Source organism: Mya arenaria, chromosome 7, assembly GCF_026914265.1.
Source record: "Mya arenaria isolate MELC-2E11 chromosome 7, ASM2691426v1".
NCBI lineage: Eukaryota > Metazoa > Mollusca > Bivalvia > Myida > Myidae > Mya > Mya arenaria.
The window spans coordinates 226,624-243,214 of NC_069128.1; the positions used below are offsets into that span (position 1 = coordinate 226,624).

A 16,591-nucleotide genomic window follows, 5' to 3' on the forward strand; every position below is an offset into this window, starting at 1 on the left:
ATCTCTATACTGGTGATCATAGCTGGGGAACACGTTCTAAAGCACTGTAGTTTATCAAATGACCATATATCTTTATACTGGTAGTAATAGCTTTGGGACACGTTCTAAAGCACTGTAGTTTATCAAATGACCATATATCTTTATACTGGTAGTCATAGCTGGGGGACACATTCTAAAGCACTGTAGTTTATCAAATGACCATATATCTCTATGCTGGTGGTCATAGCTGGGGGACACGTTCTAAAGCACTGTAGTTTATCAAATGACCATATATCTGTATGCTGGTGGTCATAGCTGGGGGACACGTTCTAAAGCACTGTAGTTTATCAAATGACCATATATCTTTATGCTGGTGATCATAGCTGGGTTACACGTTCTAAAGCACTGTAGTTTATCAAATGACCATATATCTTTATGCTGGTGATCATAGCTGGGGGACACGTTCTAAAGCACTGTAGTTTATCAAATGACCATATATCTTTATACAGGTAGACATAGCTCGGGGACACGTTCTAAAGCACTGTAGTTTATCAAATGACCATATATCTTTATACAGGTGGTCATAGCTGGGGGACACGTTCTAAAGCACTGTAGTTTATCAAATGACCATATATCTTTATACAGGTAGTCATAGCTCGGGGACACATTCTAAAGCACTGTAGTTTATCAAATGACCATATATCTTTATACTGGTGATCATAGCTGGGGGACACATTCTAAAGCACTGTAGTTTATCAAATGACCATATATCTTTATACTGGTAGTAATAGCTCGGGGACACATTCTAAAGCACTGTAGTTTATCAAATGACCATATATCTCTATACTGGTGATCATAGCTGGGGAACACGTTCTAAAGCACTGTAGTTTATCAAATGACCATATATCTTTATACTGGTAGTAATAGCTTTGGGACACGTTCTAAAGCACTGTAGTTTATCAAATGACCATATATCTTTATACTGGTAGTCATAGCTGGGGGACACATTCTAAAGCACTGTAGTTTATCAAATGACCATATATCTCTATGCTGGTGGTCATAGCTGGGGGACACGTTCTAAAGCACTGTAGTTTATCAAATGACCATATATCTCTATACTGGTGGTCATAGCTCGGGGACACGTTCTAAAGCACTGTAGTTTATCAAATGACCATATATCTCTATGCTGGTGGTCATAGCTGGGGGACACGTTCTAAAGCACTGTAGTTTATCAAATGACCATATATCTTTATACTGGTAGTCATAGCTGGGGGACACGTTCTAAAGCACTGTAGTTTATCAAATGACCATATATCTCTATGCTGGTGGTCATAGCTGGGGGACACGTTCTAAAGCACTGTAGTTTATCAAATGACCATATATCTTTATGCTGGTGATCATAGCTGGGTTACACGTTCTAAAGCACTGTAGTTTATCAAATGACCATATATCTTTATGCTGGTGATCATAGCTGGGGGACACGTTCTAAAGCACTGTAGTTTATCAAATGACCATATATCTTTATACAGGTAGTCATAGCTCGGGGACACGTTCTAAAGCACTGTAGTTTATCAAATGACCATATATCTTTATACAGGTGGTCATAGCTGGGGGGACACGTTCTAAAGCACTGTAGTTTATCAAATGACCATATATCTTTATACAGGTAGTCATAGCTCGGGGACACATTCTAAAGCACTGTAGTTTATCAAATGACCATATATCTTTATACTGGTGATCATAGCTGGGGGACACATTCTAAAGCACTGTAGTTTATCAAATGACCATATATCTTTATACTGGTAGTAATAGCTCGGGGACACATTCTAAAGCACTGTAGTTTATCAAATGACCATATATCTCTATACTGGTGATCATAGCTGGGGAACACGTTCTAAAGCACTGTAGTTTATCAAATGACCATATATCTTTATACTGGTAGTAATAGCTTTGGGACACGTTCTAAAGCACTGTAGTTTATCAAATGACCATATATCTTTATACTGGTAGTCATAGCTGGGGGACACATTCTAAAGCACTGTAGTTTATCAAATGACCATATATCTCTATGCTGGTGGTCATAGCTGGGGGACACGTTCTAAAGCACTGTAGTTTATCAAATGACCATTATATATCTTTATGCTGGTGATCATAGCTGGGTTACACGTTCTAAAGCACTGTAGTTTATCAAATGACCATATATCTTTATGCTGGTGATCATAGCTTGGGGACACGTTCTAAAGCACTGTAGTTTATCAAATGACCATATATCTTTATACAGGTAGTCATAGCTCGGGGACACGTTCTAAAGCACTGTAGTTTATCAAATGACCATATATCTTTATACAGGTGGTCATAGCTGGGGGACACGTTCTAAAGCACTGTAGTTTATCAAATGACCATATATCTCTATACTGGTAGTAATAGCTTGGGGACAAGTAATTTGTTAAGTGTTAAATCATAAGGAAAGGAGTGTTAAAACAAAAATAGCAAAAGCTGGAACCCTTTAGCAAAATAATGTTGAAGACCACAATTTCAAACGTGTATTCAAAATTAATTACGGCTGATGTGTTGTTTGATTGGTTGATTGACAATGTATCATGTGATATAATGAATGTTTCCATAAGGGGCCAACATATCCACCATTTTTGTTAAAGTCCCGGTGGCTGTGTTGACTAGCCGGCTGTTTTTTTTACTGTTTACTTGGTTTTTCCTGGTGTGGGTTTGAACCCCACAAAAACCAAAATAATTTTTTATGCACTGGATTTTTTTCTGCATTATTCATAACATAAAAAAATGATAAAAATAGTTTTTTTCAGATGCATTACCGGGAAAACTAATATTTGGTCCAAAAACAAAAGCGAGTCACTTTTAAGTACTGCATTCAGTTTACTTGGTATATGCCTTCCAGATGCGTAGTCAGGCTTTACTGAATGTTACGCACGAAAGGGGGATGGTGTTGAAGGAGGAATATCCCTGTAGCTGTAGGGGGGCTCCCCAAGGAAAAAAAATGAAATATAGAACTAACATGTTGGGCACTGATGTGTATTTGGAGGGATTTATAGGTTCGGGGCCGCCGACCTTGTAGTAACCAAGTGATTGATTTAGGCTCAGTAAGCTATCCAACACAGAGAAAAAATGCTTACTATAGCTGATCTTCCCTTTATTCTGATATCAATATTTAGCTTAGCCCTTGAATTTGATGCCATTTTTTGCCATATTTATTTTTTCATTTTTCAAATTGATGTTACACACATGCGTAAGTGCATAATGCTGGCTACGCCCCAGCCTTCAATGCTTCATATGAGTAGTTATGGCGGTGACAGCTGATGTGAAGTTCTAAATCTTAAGCAATGCAGTTTATCAACTGATCACCTGGAATCATGACTTGAAATTGGATGTTCACCTGGATACACTTGAGGAGCAAAGAGGTCATGTTATGTTTGGAAAACTATGAAAAAAAGTTGTTTGATTTGAAGTCTACAGATAAAACTCAGGATATATACAAGTGTAAGAAATGTGGTTAGAATCAGTAAAGACTTAAAAGAAAGTCTTTACTGGATGTGTTAAGAAATAGGTAACTTTTGGTTTAATGAAGACATGGAATTAGAGAAAAAAGGTCACATTGGATTAAGAAAGTGATCTACAAGAATAGGTTTATGTGAAGAAAACTACTAGCTCAACAATTGGATTCACCTGAGGAGTTACAAGAACATTGGATTAAGAAGATATACAAAAATAGGTTGGATTATGTGAAGCAACTACTAGTTAAACGGATTTGGATTCACCTGAGGAATTACAAGAAACTATATGATAAAGGTCTTTTTTACTGTGCTTTGAAAAAAGTTCATCTGAAATGGGCCAAAGTTGAAGAGAAGATTGAAAAAATATGAAAGAATTGTGTGGATTTTAGATGACATGATTGAGTCTGTGACAAAAAAACACTTCCATTGTTGGTAGTTTTCTATGCTTGGTGAAATTGAGAAATAATTTTTCATACAAGTATGGTTACTTATCTGCATGGAAAAATCAACATAAGCGGAACTTATGTGAACTGTGCCACAAATTAATTCTCCTGAAAGTACACAGTAACTATTATACACTTTCGTTTGCAAATCACCCTGGAATACATAGATCAAGGGTCTGAAGCATTGATTGATCTTGGCTTTTGTTCACGCTTAAACCACCAAGTGAATTTCCTTTCAAGTCTGACAGCTATGGCCTGTCATTTAACTTCATGCATCATTTTGCTAACATCATCTGCAATTTGACCTGTTGTTTAACTAATCACATAGAACTTTCTACCAAAAAAGTGGGCTCATTTCCACACAAACCATCCATGTTCAGTTTGCATTGATCTCTCCTTCACCAGGGCTTTAAAGTATGCTTGCAACAACTGCATGGTTACAAAGGGAAATCTTTAAAGAGTTGATCATGACTACCTGGGTTCTCTTTTAAGAGTTGATCATTACTACCTGGGATATCTTTGAAGAGGGGATCATGAATATCTGGGATATTTTTTAAGAGTTGATCATGACTACCTGGGATATCTGTGAAGAGGGGATCATGACTACCTGGGATATCTTTTAGAGGTGATCATGAATATCTGGGATATCTTTTAATAGTTGATCATGACTACCTGGGATATCTTTGAAGAGGTGATCATGACTACCTGGGATATCTTTGAAGAGGTGATCATGAATATCTGGGATATTTTTAAAGAGTTGATCATGACTACCTAGGATATCTTTGAAGAGGTGATCATGAATACCTGAGATATTTTTGAAGAGGTGATGATCATGAATATCTGGGATATTTTTAAAGAGTTGATCATGACTACCTAGGATATCTTTAAAGAGGTGATCATGAATACCTGAGATATCTTTGAAGAGTTGATCATGACTGCCTGGGATATCTTTGTGAAGAGGTGATCATGACTATCTGGGATAGATATCTTTGAAGAGGTGATCATGACTACCTCGGATAGATATCTTTGAAGAGGTGATCATGAATAACTGGGATATCTTTGAAGAGGTGATCATGAATAACTGGGATATCTTTGAAGAGGTGATCATGAATACCTGGGATATCTTTTAAGAGGTGACCATGCATACCTGGGATAACTTGAAAGAGTTTATCGTGACTACCTTTACCTGGGATATCTTTGAAGAGTTCATCATGACTACCTGAAGGTGGTATAAATTAACCATCTGCTTTTTGCAAAATGGAAAAATGATTTTAATCATGCCTTAATACATGTAACAGATACTTTTTCAAGCTTCCTGTTGACCTTATAAGGATTGTAGTAATCACTTCATACAAGAAATCAACATTTTTAAATACTTTATTTGAAATCATAATATGAAAATAAAATAAATCCATTCAAACAAGTGCTGACACAGCAATTTGACAAATGTTCTGGACAGGGTTTACTTTACACAGAAAGCCAATTGTTCAATGTTCTGTTTGCATACATAAAAGCCCATATTAGGGAGAAACATTTACAGATGTGCATCATGATGAACCCACTGGTTCAATGAAATTTTAAAAGTTTGAAGGCAAAAGCTGTTCCATTTGAGATGAACAGTTACCTTAAATGGAGCTTTAAGCAAAAATCTTAGCAATACACAATCTAATATAAAAGTAAGGTAAAAAAAGTTCTTAGTTTCAGCTAACTTCTAAAATAAATAGGGTTGGTCAGTATGCTTTTTTTCTAAAAAAAACAAGAGGCCCATGAGTGCCTATGCTCTAGTGGCATGGCTCATGTGGTTATTTTTGATCCAGAGCATGTATGTATGAGTAATAGCCAACAAACATATTGTTCACGTTTTGTGTTTGAGTTAGCTTAAAACGTTGCACATTTAACATCTGAGAACAGAAAGTGTTGTAAGCAGATTAGTTGCATGAACTACTAGTATTCTAATATGTGCCAAGTAAAGGTCATCTGAGGAGAATAAAATTTGCTACAAAACTGTACTATTGGTCAAATTTTCATTTTTGTAGCTTTAAAAGGACAAAATGGATGGTGGCCCCGGCCCAGGGCACATAATTTCAACTGTTTTGCTAGACGGTCTACATATAATGTTCCACAACAAATATCAAAGATATGAGCCTTGTGGTTTGAAACAAGAAGATTTTGAAAATATTTTCTTAAAAAACTTGTGACCCCTGGGGGCAGTGCCAGTTTTGACCCTAGGGGCATAATTTGAACAACCATGGTAGCAGACCAATAAAATAGTCCTTATTCAAAATAACAAGGGTCTGCATAGTTGTTTCAGACATAAAAATTTTCAAACATTTCCCAATTTAGTATACCAAACCGGTGAACCCAGTGGCGTGGCCAATAATGACCCCAGGGGCCTAATTTGAACAATTTTTCACATGAATTTGTGACTTTACATGTAAACTTGTCTAAAAATAGACTTCGCTCATGTAGACTTGGCTAAAAATAGCATTTTTTTTTACTTTTGAGGCCCATAATCTAGGTATGCATGGGCAGATCTGACTGGTTTTCGAAAGGAACCGAGCTCTATTGGATATCTAAATACTGTTTTATTGAGATACAATCATAACTAAAGACTGTATGGTGTTCACAAGAAATTGTTTACAGGCGCTAGGAAGCACATACTACTACACATTACCATCACGTCAGATATTCTGATCTTTGGCCAGTAAAGCTAAAATTAAAACCGTGATAATGTACCAAAACTACCTATATCAGGGTATATCACTATTGTATTCTTTTTAGGATATACAAGAGCTGTCATGGGGCAGTGCCCTCAACTATATGCTGCTTTGTCTTAGAAATGAATACAATAATGATAAAGGTAATATGCAATAAAGAGACAAAATAAAAATTAAGCATGAAATGCTGCAATGCAAAAAAAACAACAAGTTTTCAATGATTGACAGACAAACCTAATTAATTAAGCCTTTGTTGTGCGATTAAGTTTCAATATTTTTTTGTTTTAGTGACCTTGATCCTATGGGCCCCGAAAGCAATTCTATAATACTTTGTATACTAAGTTTGTAGATGTATTTGATGCTGCCCTCCTCCTGGCCTGCCAACACAATGACACAGTCATGTCATTTTTATAACCAGGTTTCACTTTACAGGTTAACAAGAGCTGTCGTAAAACAGTGCGCTCTACTACGCCTCTTGGAATTGGACGTAAATACAATAATAGTGTGATATGTGCCTGTAAAAAGCAATAAAACAATCAAATAAAAAAGTGAATAAGAATCACAATGTGACAAAACAAGGTTTGATTTGGTTAAGATTATAAAAATGTGCCTGTCAAAATAAAAAAATAACAAGACGCCAACGCGGCAACGCCGCATAAAGCTTGATTTTTTATTTGACAATGCAATTTTGCAAACCTAGGATTTGAGCTAATGACCTAGTATTTTTAACCAAAAAGACCCATATTTATATTTATCGGAGATATCATTCATACAAATAACCTGATCAACAGAAACTATTCCATTTGTGTGAGGAAAAACGAACATTTTATAAATACATCAGCTTTTCCAAAAAGATCTGTCCCAGAGACCTAGTTTTTGACCCTAGATGACACACTTTATCATCTAAGATTTCATGTACACAAATATTTTTAAAGTTAATTAAAATTTAAATTTTTGAAAAATATGGTTAGATCTGAAATTCATGATTGGGATGTGTGTTTATAAAATAACAATTGAATTTAGTTATTAACTGATATGGATAGCTTTGGTAAGCATAGATTTTTTTTATGACATCAGGAAAGTATTTCCTAAGATTTGACCTAGTGACCTAGTTTTTGATCTGAGGTGACCTATATTCACAAATGATTAAGACAACATGTAGACAAATATTCTGACCAAGTTTAAAAAAGATTTGACTAAAATTAATGAATTTTTATGACTGTGGGATTCTTTCTTCTAAAATTTGACCTTGTGACCTAGGTTTTGACCGGGGATGACCCATATTATAAAACTTTTAAGATATTATGCAGACAAATATTCTGACCAAGTTTCATAAAGATTTGACAAAAATTGTTCAATTTATGATGTGGAATGATTTTCCTAAGATTTGACCTAGTGACCTAAGATAGTATGCAGACAAATATTCTGACCAAGTTTCATAAAGATATGAAAAAAATGTTGAATTTATGACATGGAAATATTTTCTCTAAGATGTGACCTAGTGACCTAGAATTTGACCAGGGATGACCCATATTCATACATCTTCAAGATAACATGCCGACAAATAGTCTGACCAAGTTTGATTACCATTGGATAAAAACTCTTGATTTTATTACATAAAATGAAAACTTTAACGCAGAATTGTTAATGATAGTATAGCCCACCTATTCTTCGAATAGTCGAGCTAAAAATGAACAAATAATAATTTGCAATGCTAATAAGCTCTTGCTCAATTTCATCATGTCCCTTTCACATATGAGTTGGACTGATATATCAATCACTAAATATTAATGGTCCTAGGTCAAAGAATTCAAGGTTCATTGTGCAGAATAACCACTGTTAGCCATTACCTTCACCTTCGACCAAAAAACTCCGAAAACAATACTTGTCATGTTCTGGTCAAATATAACCTACCATTAATGTTTCATGGTGTGAAGTCAACCTACAAAATGTATTTTCAAATTATTCAAAAATATAAATGTGTCTGTTTGAAATATAAATGTGTCTGTTTGAAAACATATGCTAAAACATATGCCCATTTGTTTTTACAATAGTGGCATAATACATATAAAATACAATAAATCAATGACACAATGCAGCACAAAAGAGGTCTTTTATATCACAGATTCTCTGCAAGCCAAGGTAGGGTAATTCCATCCAAAGAGCATGCAAACTGACAACAGCCTGTTGAAGAGATTTTCCTGAGGAACAATCCTGGGTATTCATTCCCTTCCTTCTGTCAGAGTAGAGACGTTTCAAACTGACAGCCTGCAATTTTAATGTACATATTTGAAAACTGTTTATATTCACAGTGACTTTTTATAAAAATTTTTACATAAAGTGATGTTACATAAAATGTTGCCCATATACAATAAAATGATTAAACAGACTATCATAAACAATAAGTCTACAAGTACGGTATAAGGCCTTAAAGGGACTGTACACCAGATTGGAACTAAAAAAGTTTTTTTTCTGTAACATATCTCAGGACAATTATTTAATAGAATGTGTTACGCTTTTATGTCATAATTGTAAAAAAAGTACAAACATGTAAAAAAAAATGTGTCACCGAAATTGAAGTCCAGTGTTGTATCAACTGTGCTACGAAGGCTTACTTTTTACATAAAGTGATGTTACATAAAATGTTGCCCATATACAATAAAATGATTAAACAGACTATCATAAACAATAAGTCTACAAGTACGGTATAAGGCCTTAAAGGGACTGTACACCAGATTGGAACTAAAAAAGTTTTTTTTCTGTAACATATCTCAGGACAATTATTTAATAGAATGTGTTACGCTTTTATGTCATAATTGTAAAAAAAGTACAAACATGTAAAAAAATGTGTCACCGAAATTGAAGTCCAGTGTTGTATCAACTGTGCTACGAAGGCTTACTTCAATCAAGTGGTATATTAAAGCTATACACCTAACTTGGTTATATCATGTGATAACATCGACTAGCCAATCACGCATAAGAAATTAATTCTACTAGGTAGACATACCCAGTAATCTTTTTGAATGGAAAAATATGAAATAACTGCTAAACTTAATAAACTTGCAATTTGATCATCTGGTGCACACTGTTGCTTTAACAGCAATTAAAAAAACAACACATTCATGAAACAAATTATATAATTTACTTTGCCTGTATATAATTATTTAAAACTATATTTATTTATTTTTAAATTATTTTTCGTTTTAAATACAGAAATGCTTATGCTGAGGACTTGGAAAGTTCTATTCTTACACATGGAAGTGGTGCAGAATGTAACCATTAATAGCCACGGCCGCAGATGTAATTCTGTAGATGTTTTCATGGACTCAACGGCATGGTCAACTGTTGGTCCAGGCAGCGATATATCTGCCATCTCTGTGGAAGGCTCTGGGTGAAGGGCGGCAAAGGTCCATGACCAACTCCTAATAGCAAAATGAATTATTATTCAGAGTATGAGATGCACTATTTATTGAACATGTAAATGTACATGGGTATATCATTTTTGTTCTCACTCATCAACTCAATACTCTTTAAATCGTTGTTTATATTTCAATCCTGTACTTGTGTATAGACCTGTACTTGTTCATAAACATTTCCTTTAGGCCTGGAGGAAACAATAAATGTCTTATCATACAAAATTACAAACACAAAGCACAGTCTTACCAGTTGGCGTTTCAACACAGTTTGTTCTTCAACATTCCAGAAGCAAGCACGTGTAGACAGACACCAAGCACACACTTTAGGGTGATAGTGGTGGTGGTCATTTTGTGCTATTGTGCATCTAATAGCTTGTTAACTGCTACAGGTCTTTTTAGGCCAAATCTAAAAAAAATGAACATCTGTCAATTGACCTACAGTGCATGAGAAAGTCACCTTTATAGAGTTATATGGTAAGAGAATTTAATAAAAAAAACAGAGCTTTTAAGGTAAAGTCCAGTCAAAATCTCTAATATAAATGTGTATGGTCAGTGGAATAAGAACACAGCTGAAGACAATATACTTCCTGCCATATAAACCAGTGTTAGGTATAGATATGTACCGGAGTATATACAGCCATCTGTTAACTACAGTGCTTTAGAACGTGTCCCCCAGCTATGACTACCAGTATAAAGATATATGGTCATTTGATAAACTACAGTGCTTTAGAACGTGTCCCAAAGCTATGATACCTAGTATAGAGATATATGGTCATTTGATAAACTATAGTGCTTTAGAACATGTCCCCCAGCTATGACTACCTGTATAAAGATATATGGTCATTTGATAAACTACAGTGCTTTAGAACGTGTCCCCCAGCTATGACTACCAGTATAAAGATATATGGTGATTTGATAAACTACAGTGCTTTAGAACGTGTCCTCCAGCTATGACTACCTGTATAAAGATATATGGTCATTTGACAAACTACAGTGCTTTAGAATGTGTCCCAAAGCTATTACTATCAGTATAACGATATATGGTCATTTGATAAACTACAGTGCTTTAGAACGTGTCCTCGAGCTATGACTACCTGTATAAAGATTTATGGTCATTTGACAAACTACAGTGCTTTAGAACATGTCCCAAAGCTATTACTACCAGTATCAAGATATATGGTCATTTGATAAACTACAGTGCTTTAGAACGTGTACCCCAGCTATGACTACCAGTATAAAGATATATGGTCATTTGATAAACTACAGTGCTTTAGAACGTGTCCCCCAGCTATGACTACCGGTATAAAGATATATGGTGATTTGATAAACTACAGTGCTTTAGAACGTGTCCCCCAGCTACGACTACCTGTATAAAGATATATGGTCATTTGATAAACTACAGTGCTTTAGAACGTGTACCCAAGCTATGACTACCAGTATAAAGATATATGGTGATTTGATAAACTACAGTGCTTTAGAACGTGTCCCCCAGCTATGACTACCTGTATAAAGATATATGGTGATTTGATAAACTACAGTGCTTTAGAATTAGTCCCCCACCTATGATCACCAGTATAAAGATATATGGTCATTTGACAAACTACAGTGCTTTAGAATGTGTCCCCCAGCTATGACTACCAGTATAAAGATATATGGTCATTTGATAAACTACAGTGCTTTAGAACGTGTCCCCCAGCTATTACTACCAGTATAAAGATATATGGTCATTTGATAAACTACAGTGCTTTAGAACGTGTCCCCCAGCTATGACTACCAGTATAACGATATATGGTGATTTGATAAACTACAGTGCTTTAGAACGTGTCCCAAAGCTATGACTACCAGTATAACGATATATGGTGATCTGATAAACTACAGTGCTTTAGAACGTGTCCCCCAGCTATGACTACCAGTATAAAGATATATGGTCATTTGATAAACTACAGTGCTTTAGAACGTGTCCCCCAGCTATGACTACCAGTATAAAGATATATGGTCATTTGATAAACTACAGTGCTTTAGAACGTGTCCCAAAGCTATGACTACCAGTAAAAAGTTATATGGTCATTTGATAAACTACAGTGCTTTAGAACGTGTCCCCCAGCTATGACTACCCATATAAAGATATATGGTCATTTGATAAACTACAGTGCTTTAGAACGTGTCCTCCAGCTATGTCTACCCGTATAAAGATATATGGTGATTTGATAAACTACAGTGCTTTAGAACGTGTCCCAAAGCTTTTACTACCAGTATAAAGATATATGGTCATTTGATAAACTACAGTGCTTTAGAACGTGTTCCCGAGCTATGACTACCAGTATAAAGATATATGGTCATTTGATAAACAAGTGCTTTAGAACGTGTCCCCCAGCTATGACTACCTGTATAAAGATATATGGTCATTTGATAAACTACAGTGCTTTAGAACGTGTCCCCAAGCTATGACTACCAGTATAAAGATATATGGTCATTTGATAAACTACAGTGCTTTAGAACGTGTCCCAAAGCTATTACTACCAGTATAAAGATATATGGTCATTTGATAATCTACAGTGCTTTAGAATTAGTCCCCCACCTATGATCACCAGTATAAAGATATATGGTCATTTGATAAACTACAGTGCTTTAGAACGTGTCCAAATGCTATTACTACCAGTATAAAGATATATGGTCATTTGATAAACTACAGTGCTTTAGAACGTGTCCCCGAGCTATGACTACCTGTATAAAGATATATGGTCATTTTATAAACTACAGTGCTTTAGAACGTGTCCCCCAGCTATGACTACCTGTTGAAAGATATATGGTCATTTGATAAACTACAGTGCTTTAGAACGTGTCCCAAAGCTATTACTACCAGTATAAAGATATATGGTCATTTGATAATCTACAGTGCTTTAGAATTAGTCCCCCACCTATGATCACCAGTATAAAGATATATGGTCATTTGATAAACTACAGTGCTTTAGAACGTGTCCAAATGCTATTACTACCAGTATAAAGATATATGGTCATTTGATAAACTACAGTGCTTTAGAACGTGTCCCCCAGCTATGACTACTAGTATAAAGATATATGGTCATTTGATAAACTACAGTGCTTTAGAACGTGTCCCACAGCTATGAATACCTGTATAAAGATATATGGTCATTTGATAAACTACAGTGCTTTAGAACGTATCCCAAAGCTATTACTACCAGTATAAAGATATATGGTCATTTGATAATCTACAGTGCTTTAGAATGTGTCCCCCACCTATGATCACCAGTATAAAGATATATTGTCATTTGATAAACTACAGTGCTTTAGAAAGTGTCCTCGAGCTATGACTACCTATATAAAGATATATGGTCATTTGATAAACTACAGTGCTTTAGAATGTGTCCCAATACTATTACTACCAGTATAAAGATATATGGTCATTTGATAAACTACAGTGCTTTAGAACGTGTCCTCGAGCTATGACTACCTGTATAAAGATTTATGGTCATTTGACAAACTACAGTGCTTTAGAACATGTCCCAAAGCTATTACTACCAGTATCAAGATATATGGTCATTTGATAAACTACAGTGCTTTAGAACGTGTACCCCAGCTATGACTACCAGTATAAAGATATATGGTCATTTGATAAACTACAGTGCTTTAGAACGTGTCCCCCAGCTATGACTACCGGTATAAAGATATATGGTGATTTGATAAACTACAGTGCTTTAGAACGTGTCCCCCAGCTACGACTACCTGTATAAAGATATATGGTCATTTGATAAACTACAGTGCTTTAGAACGTGTACCCAAGCTATGACTACCAGTATAAAGATATATGGTGATTTGATAAACTACAGTGCTTTAGAACGTGTCCCCCAGCTATGACTACCTGTATAAAGATATATGGTGATTTGATAAACTACAGTGCTTTAGAATTAGTCCCCCACCTATGATCACCAGTATAAAGATATATGGTCATTTGACATGACTACCAGTATAAAGATATATGGTCATTTGATAAACTACAGTGCTTTAGAACGTGTCCCCCAGCTATTACTACCAGTATAAAGATATATGGTCATTTGATAAACTACAGTGCTTTAGAACGTGTCCCCCAGCTATGACTACCAGTATAACGATATATGGTGATTTGATAAACTACAGTGCTTTAGAACGTGTCCCAAAGCTATGACTACCAGTATAACGATATATGGTGATCTGATAAACTACAGTGCTTTAGAACGTGTCCCCCAGCTATGACTACCAGTATAAAGATATATGGTCATTTGATAAACTACAGTGCTTTAGAACGTGTCCCCCAGCTATGACTACCAGTATAAAGATATATGGTCATTTGATAAACTACAGTGCTTTAGAACGTGTCCCAAAGCTATGACTACCAGTAAAAAGTTATATGGTCATTTGATAAACTACAGTGCTTTAGAACGTGTCCCCCAGCTATGACTACCCATATAAAGATATATGGTCATTTGATAAACTACAGTGCTTTAGAACGTGTCCTCCAGCTATGTCTACCCGTATAAAGATATATGGTGATTTGATAAACTACAGTGCTTTAGAACGTGTCCCAAAGCTTTTACTACCAGTATAAAGATATATGGTCATTTGATAAACTACAGTGCTTTAGAACGTGTTCCCGAGCTATGACTACCAGTATAAAGATATATGGTCATTTGATAAACAAGTGCTTTAGAACGTGTCCCCCAGCTATGACTACCTGTATAAAGATATATGGTCATTTGATAAACTACAGTGCTTTAGAACGTGTCCCCAAGCTATGACTACCAGTATAAAGATATATGGTCATTTGATAAACTACAGTGCTTTAGAACGTGTCCCAAAGCTATTACTACCAGTATAAAGATATATGGTCATTTGATAAACTACAGTGCTTTAGAATTAGTCCCCCACCTATGATCACCAGTATAAAGATATATGGTCATTTGATAAACTACAGTGCTTTAGAACGTGTCCAAATGCTATTACTACCAGTATAAAGATATATGGTCATTTGATAAACTACAGTGCTTTAGAACGTGTCCCCGAGCTATGACTACCTGTATAAAGATATATGGTCATTTTATAAACTACAGTGCTTTAGAACGTGTCCCCCAGCTATGACTACCTGTTGAAAGATATATGGTCATTTGATAAACTACAGTGCTTTAGAACGTGTCCCAAAGCTATTACTACCAGTATAAAGATATATGGTCATTTGATAATCTACAGTGCTTTAGAATTAGTCCCCCACCTATGATCACCAGTATAAAGATATATGGTCATTTGATAAACTACAGTGCTTTAGAACGTGTCCAAATGCTATTACTACCAGTATAAAGATATATGGTCATTTGATAAACTACAGTGCTTTAGAACGTGTCCCCTAGCTATGACTACTAGTATAAAGATATATGGTCATTTGATAAACTACAGTGCTTTAGAACGTGTCCCACAGCTATGAATACCTGTATAAAGATATATGGTCATTTGATAAACTACAGTGCTTTAGAACGTGTCCCCCAGCTATGACTACCAGTATAAAGATATATGGTCATTTGATAAACTACAGTGCTTTAGAACGTATCCCAAAGCTATTACTACCAGTATAAAGATATATGGTCATTTGATAATCTACAGTGCTTTAGAATGTGTCCCCCACCTATGATCACCAGTATAAAGATATATTGTCATTTGATAAACTACAGTGCTTTAGAAAGTGTCCTCGAGCTATGACTACCTATATAAAGATATATGGTCATTTGATAAACTACAGTGCTTTAGAATGTGTCCCAATACTATTACTACCAGTATAAAGATATATGGTCATTTGATAAACTACAGTGCTTTAGAACGTGTCCCCGAGCTATGACTACCTGTATAAAGATATATGGTCATTTGATAAACTACAGTGCTTTAGAACGTGTCCCCGAGCTATGACTACCTGTTAAAAGATATATGGTCATTTGATAAACTACAGTGCTTTAGAACGTGTCCCAAAGCTATTACCACCTGTATAAAGATATATGGTGATTTGATAAACTACAGTGCTTTAGAACGTGTTCCCCAGCTATTACTACCAGTATAAAGAAGATATATGGTCATTTGATAAACTACAGTGCTGTAGAACATGAGGCCCAACTAGGACTACCATTATAAAGCCAATTGTCATTTGTTTAACTTGTTTAGGTTAGTTTAGGTTAAATGTCAATAAATTTTGTAAAGGTCAAAATTCAGCTCATTCCCACCAAATCACTGTGTGCTTTGCTGAAAAAATGATTTGCAAGCATCAATAGTTAAATAATGCATAAAATTATGGAAATATTTAATACCGTCTTCCCAAAATTCTTCGTACTAGAGTCAGGCACAAATTATCTTGCATTTCCAGCTCCTGGATTTTCCTTAAAGCCTCTTCCAAGGTTTTACAAACCAGCAATTTTGTTCGCTGTGGTGTACTCATGTGTTTTACACAGATATCAATGACGTAATTGTGTAAACACGCA

At 35.4% G+C, this 16,591-nt stretch overlaps 1 long non-coding RNA gene across 3 annotated transcripts; it reads right to left on the reverse strand.

Annotated features, from left to right (window-relative positions):
* Positions 1-5,305: 5,305 nt before the first annotated feature.
* LOC128241444 (uncharacterized) lies at positions 5,306-16,575 on the reverse strand. 3 transcript variants are annotated; one of them, XR_008262366.1, is made up of 5 exons: positions 16,421-16,573; positions 10,327-10,485; positions 9,916-10,085; positions 8,162-8,931; positions 5,306-8,055 (listed from the first exon to the last, which is right to left on the reverse strand). It is a non-coding gene; the product is annotated as an uncharacterized LOC128241444 (long non-coding RNA). The 3 variants fall into 3 exon arrangements; XR_008262367.1 differs by lacking the exon at positions 5,306-8,055 and having other exon boundaries at positions 8,133-8,931; positions 9,916-10,082; positions 16,421-16,575; XR_008262365.1 differs by lacking the exon at positions 5,306-8,055 and having other exon boundaries at positions 8,133-8,931; positions 16,421-16,574.
* Positions 16,576-16,591: the final 16 nt, after the last annotated feature.